The sequence below is a fragment of the Centrocercus urophasianus genome, unplaced genomic scaffold (assembly GCF_019232065.1).
Source record: "Centrocercus urophasianus isolate 14NV4802_14NV808 unplaced genomic scaffold, USGS_Curo_1.0 seq_23, whole genome shotgun sequence".
Classification (NCBI taxonomy): Eukaryota; Metazoa; Chordata; class Aves; order Galliformes; family Phasianidae; genus Centrocercus; species Centrocercus urophasianus.
In genome coordinates, this window is record NW_024884789.1 from 16,989,532 (window position 1) to 16,996,038 (window position 6,507).

The 6,507-nt window shown below is 40.9% G+C and overlaps 1 protein-coding gene across 4 annotated transcripts in view; it reads left to right on the top strand.

The window, feature by feature from the left end:
- HMG20A (high mobility group 20A) overlaps window positions 1-2,802 on the top strand; it is a 37,033-nt gene extending 34,231 nt beyond the window's left edge. For all 4 annotated transcript variants that reach the window (XM_042824507.1, XM_042824509.1, XM_042824508.1 and 1 more), the window contains one exon: window positions 50-2,802. The gene's annotated coding sequence lies outside the window, so the exon portion shown is untranslated. The remainder of the gene's footprint in view (window positions 1-49) is intronic.
- Window positions 2,803-6,507: the final 3,705 nt, after the last annotated feature.

Consider the following 6,507-nt stretch of genomic DNA (forward strand, 5'->3'; position numbering starts at 1 on the left):
CCAGACAGCTTGTTGCCTTCTAACACTTATTTTTGTGTTCCATCTGCAGGTCTCGTGATCCGGGGATACTTGACAAAACTTCTTTGGCCAGTGTGGAATATGAAGCCATGAGGGAGAGACTAGGGGTGGGAGGCAGAACTGCAGGTTTGTCCTGGTCCCTGCCTTTGTGGTTTGTCAGTGGGACAAACAGATGCATTAAAAGGTCTTAAGAAGCCACGGATATCACCCACTAAACATTTTGGAACTGTCCTCTATGTAAACCCTTAAATGCATGCAACTTCTGTGCAATCTTCAGTTTTGTAGTAATTCTGCTAGATGTGAGGGTGCATATGTTCTGTGGACTTGCTGACTATGGAGATGAAACCTCTGTGAAATGAAGTCAGCTTGCGTGTTGTAGTAACAACTTGTGTTATACTGCTTATGTCTTCTAGTGTCTTTCAGTTTGTTTTCATGTTTATCTTGTGAAATTACCTTCCTCCATTTTAGTTTTCTTTTCACCTTTTTATCTGATCCTTTCATACTGGTTAGCAGCGCTTGTGTTCTTCGCTACAGTGGGCAGTCTTCCTTGGTGCACTGTCTTGTCCTCCCCTGCCTGTCGTGTTTACATATGCTAATCTTCAGCAGAGCTGTTCTCTGTGTTAGCCTGCAACTTCAACAGTATGAGTTTGCTTGAGACTGGCTGCAATTGGTATTTTGTGACTTGATTCTGCCAGGAGAGGGACTTCTTCCTTTTCCTACAGCACCTGCCTTGCACACAGCAACCTTCTGTGCAGCCCCGCTGTAATCTCTTGAAAACATTTGGGAGGAATGTTTTACTGCAACATAGATCTGAGATAGTCACGGTAAAGAGTGAAATACTAGCTTTTCACAATTGGCTGGGAAAATAGAAATCTCCATTTTAGGCTGCCACAGAACACAGTTTGCCTTTCCTCTGATGCGTTGCTGGCTCTAATTTAGTTGTCTGCTTACTTTCGAAGAGAATGATCTCACAGTGAGAGTAGTATTCTATATAGAGATAAATGGGCAGGGAATTCTGTTTTCTTCTACCCTTTTGAAATTGGTGCTGGAAAGCAGTGTGCCTGGAAGCAGCACATGTATTTTTGCATGAATTATAATGGCAGAGAAGGTTACTGGCAGCTGGGCCCACGTAGCAGCCCATGGTATTCTACGTTACGGCACATAAGTGCTCTTTGACTTTTGTACAGATAAAGTGCAGTCTGTGAAGCCCATATCATTCAGAATATTATGTTCCTGTGTGACCTAAACGACCTTTTATTTGCATAAGGTAGAACTTGGCACACTAGAGACCAATTTTTCTGAGCTACGGCTGCACCTCTTGTCCAAGATGGCGCCTACTGTCTGCACTGTCTGCAAATCGTTTGCTGTCCTTTGATTCCTGTCATATTTTGAATTCTGGCTGTGGTTGAGCACCTGTTGGACGTCTGTGAGCTTAATGGTAATGATGGAAACGTGCTTTTTCCACATGACAATCTTGCTCCTCCTTCAGAAATCTTTCGGGTTTCCTGTGTTATGAATTAGAGGTTGCTTTTGTTACTTGAGTGCGTTGCAGTTGAGATTGCTTTCATGTATGTATAAGGCAAGTATTTGAAGATTAAACAGCGGTTTCTTTTTTCCCACACAACGTACACAGACTTCATGCTTGCCTGAAGCCATCTCCAGGTCATCATCTTGTATGTCAGGTCTCTGCTTTCTCATGGACTTCCTGCTGTAGCCAAGCAGCAAGGATTTTCGTGTATATTCAAGTCTTCCTTTACGGAGGAAACTCCTTTCTCTTGTCTTCAAGCTCACTATCAAGACTGCATAAAAAAGAACCTTGATTTGCTGAATTGACCTCCATTATTTTCCGTAATGTGGATGAGACCAACTGATGTTGACATGAAATTTTTAGTGGACTCTTTGACAAATGTATGGGGAAGAAATCCTATGGATTGATGTCTTCAGAAGACACTCATACCTTCCTCTCCTGTGCATGTCTGGATTTGTAGCATTAGTGATGTTCTGCTTGGATTTAATTGTGGCCAAAATGGACCGCATAGCAAAAAGTTGATTCATGAAATTCTAAAGCTGTCTGTGGCATCTGGCCTGCTATATCCCATCAAGATTCCAGAAATTGTTCTGTAGGGTGACAGAAGGATGCACTTCCAGCCTATGACATCACATCCCATAAATAAGGTACGGGTGGCTGCAGGCTGCCCTGCTTCCATGAGTTCAGAACAACCATCAGCTTGTGGCATACTGCGAATACACCATTCTGTTGAGTAGCATGTAAGCATTCCAGGATGGAAAATGGAAGATTAGATTTTTTACTGGAGGTTGACAAACCTATTGATTTTCCCATGAGGAAGAAGGGGCAGTGTTAAACCCATCTGTGGAAAAAGTAATTTCTTGCTTACCACTGATACACCAATTAATGTTTTGTCTCATTAAGAGGCATCTTATTGACCCCGATCAACCCTATAAAAATGAATTTTGTCTTTCCAGTGTTTCTGAGTGTCACTTCAGTTTACATTTTTCAGTGTTTGCTGATGTGGAAACAAATGAAAGTGTTGGTGTCAAGGACAGGAGCAGGATAAAATGTTTTCATCACTTGAAGAAATGTTAAGAGAAATATGTGAAAACAGAATTCAATTACTTGGATTAATGTGTTTGGAATTGTTGAGATGCCAATTTTTTCTGTAAAACGCTTTTGTAATTAAATTTTTGGAGTCCTGTTGTTTTTAAGAAGTTGATGTGCTTGTTTGACACTTGCCTCATTAAAATCCATTCTGATTCAATTTTAAATGCTTTTCTGTGAAAGAACTATTAGGATTGCTTTTTTGTGTGTGAGAAACTGTTGGCTCTGTGTTAATCTTTGAGAAGAAGTAATGATAGAGATGTTCCTTCTCTCTTTTCTTCCCAAATGTATCCCCCTCTGAAACAAGGAAAGGAGCTGGTTGTTTGTAATGATGGGAACTTTGGTGATTGTGTGCCAATAAACAGCAGGGTGCTTCCTGTCAGCTTTGGCCCCCAACCTGAGCAGCTTATCAACTGTCATCCTTTTTTTTGACATCCTCTTCCTCCTTCCATCTCCCTGATTTTTCACCACTGGATTTGTTTTCTCTACCTTTAAGAACCTTCTGCATCATACATGTCGCCTCCCAGCTGATTTTCTTTTCCCCTGGTAGATTCTGTCACAGAGCCAAACTGTAGCCTTGTGCAAGCAACTGTGAGAGCAGCCCTGAGTGCACATCCTCGTGGGAGGAGTTCAGATGATTTCTGCCTGCACTGCTGCACCTTCTGAGGTTGCAGTAGTGTAAGCAACCACGTCTTTGTGCTGCTTCTATGGTCACATCGTGTTATTTCTACTGACCAATGGATGCCTGGGATGTCTGCATGCCAGCATGCTTGATTTGAGTGAAACTTCTGCTTTGTTAGAACTGACAAACAGCATATTTAGGTTTACTTTTTTGGAGACGTTGTAAAACACAAATTCTGAGATTATAAACACAGAAACAATTGAAAAAAGATCCAGTTCCTTTCTAAGCTTTGCTGCTGTATGTGGCACTGGGAGCAGATGGTAGCCAACCATGTTCAATTTATGACAAGATGGTCCTCATATAGTCTTAATTTAAGACAAGACAACATTCCTACTGTTTTTCTTCTGTTTGTAATTCGTCTTTACTCTGCTGTCTTTCAAGTGACTTGTAGTTAATACTCATATAAGGGAAGTGATGTGGATTTGAGAGTTTTGAGTTCTTTCAAGAGGAAAAAATAACTCCCCTCTCCTTAGGCATATTCCTGCTAATGATGGATTTTGAGGTTGAAATGAGTTGGTTGCTTGTTTTGGTTGGTTGGGTGTTTTGGGGTGGGTTTTTTGTGTGTGTTTTTCAGTTGCTCCAATTCAGCTGCATCCTTCAGACCCATCCTTCACTTCTCCCATTGGGAATTCTGCTCGTTAACAAGAAATTGTTTTTGCTTGTTCTTCCTCATTGCTTCTATGATTGACATTTTTCTAGTGTTTAGAAAGCCTTGGTTATATGCAAGATCTGTCATCCTAATTGCAATATCAGCAGACTCTATTGTACCATTTTGGTGTGTGAGAATCTGCCCACATCCATTGTGCAATGCAAGGACCAGTGTTTCTAAATCCGACGTTTGGGTTGTGGTAATAAACCTACCATTCTTATGCTGTGGGTTTTTGATTTGTATCATTTGATGGGTAGGTGCTGATGGTTCGTGTGTCTGAAGATAAGAAACTGGCGTTTGGGAGATTGAGGCAAGTGAAGGCTTGAAGCTTATGGCTAGCTGAGTAGCTGGCCTCTTACTGCTGTGAACTGATAGATGGAGACCAGCACAGCGCAAGTTTTTGAATGGATGCCATGTTTTTGGATAACTGCACCAAAGTAATGACAAGCTAATGCAGCTAGTATGTTTTTAAAGACATTTTTGGATGGCAGCAGGAAAGAAAGGTGACCGTACAAATCAGACTAGATATAAAACCCCCTAGCTTCCAACTCTAACCTGCAACTGAGTGAAAAAAAGTGTGATTCTGATGGCTTCTGTCACTGAACTATGGCTAGTTTGCAGTCTTTGTTTCAAAGCTGTGCTGGCAGGGGTATGGGCTGAATAGGCTATTCTGTCATTTTTCAGCTTGGACTTATGTTTTGCTGTGGTATAAAGACAAATGCAGCAGGGGTTTATCATGTTTGAGTCTATTTGTAGCTACAGGACAGCATCAGGCAACTCTAGCTATAAAAATCAGCATTCAGTTTAGGCTGTGTAAACTTCATTTGCATGTGTATCATGCAAAGTTAAACTTAATGCTGAATTGTAGTAATTTCTGTTAATTATTTAATGAAGTGGTGAAGCAATATCTAAAAATATTTGAAGTAATAATCATAGAATCGTAGAGGAACACTGTAGAAGGGACTGTTTTTTCTATTTGAGTAGGGTTTTAGGTCCTGATCCTGAAGTGCTTAGGCATGAGGTCAACTTTCTGCTTGTGCACGGTTCCACTGAGTTGACTGGGCTTACCTTCCTGAAAACAGTGAGATGTTCTCAGATGTTTCCAAATTGCTTGGTATGTCAAGGTTATAGACTGGAACAGAAAGAAAATTGAAAGCCTCTCAAAATTTCTGTAAAAACTTATTCAATGAGAAAAAGTCTAAAAAAATACTGAAAATAGTGTTAATTTGAAGTTGTTGTACATTGCTAACCAGGTATGTTGTTGTATTTAGAGTCTTCCTTCATAGAATCATAGAATCCTAGAGTGTCCTGGGTTGCAAAGGAGCACAATACTTACCTGGTTCCAACCCCCTGCTATGTGCAGGGTTGCCAACCATCAGACCAGGCTGCCCAGAGCCACATCCAGCCTGGCCTTGAATGCCTGCAGGGATGGGGCACCTTCATCTCCTTCATGCAGTGTCTTTATATCCTGGTTTGTCATCAGACACACAAATGTATGTAAGTAATTCACTGCTATCAGAAACTGTTCCACATAGCAAAACTTCTGCCCTAGCTTGTGTATTCTTGGGGGACAGAAGATGAATAGCACAGAGGTTTATGACTAGGCCTGCTGGAGGTGACAGCCATTCCAGTGGTGACGTGGGACAAGTTAATCTTGCAACAGAGTTGTTTTAGAGATAATGAAAAAACAAGGTTCTGTGAGAAGTGTGGCTGGCTGTATGTGTTCTCCAGTTTGCATGGCAGGTTGCTGCCCAACGGAAGAATCTGCCACTGGATTTTCTTAACCCATGTAGAAAGCTTTTACTAAAGAGTTGAGAAGCTCTGTGATTATAATAAACAGGAAACCTCGATTCTCCTGCTGATACGTGGAGAAGATTCCAGCTGATCACAAGCACTACAATATAAGCTGTTGGAAAAGGAAGTAAAAGCAATCATAAAAGACATAAGCGTGGTGCTCTTCCAGGCTTACTAACATTCATATGTTTAATTTGAATGTCATACGAGCAAATATTGTAACGGTTTGTTAGAATTCCTTCCCAGCGTGCATGTTGAGTTAGGTCTGGTAAAAGAATTGTTTCTGATTTTTTAATTCATTTCAAATACTTGCATACAAGGAGTTCTGCCTGCCAGAATTCCTGTTTACTACATATTGGTTTGACTTCCTTGAGCTGAGTAGAAGAATTATACATGCGTAAGCTGAATAGCTGGCTGTCTGGGAATTGGTAAGAGGTATAGTTTTCGGTCTGGAGTAATAGTACCATGGGATTCCTCTATCTCACGTGGGCAGTTTTAGCTTTATTAAATCTGCTCTAGTGTTAGTCACTAGAAAGAATTCCCTCATCTAATTTACTTGAAATAATATTGCTTGAGCCCAGGACGCTTGCAGAGAAATCCCAAGCTGAAATTCTAGGCCTATAAACACACCGTTTCAACCCCTCACCTTTCAAAACAAATGTTAACAACTGTATTAGTGTTGTAAGGCTTCTCAGAGGAAGTTTCTTTTTTTCCTGCATGGCGCTTCAAATTCCTACCTCGCTTGTT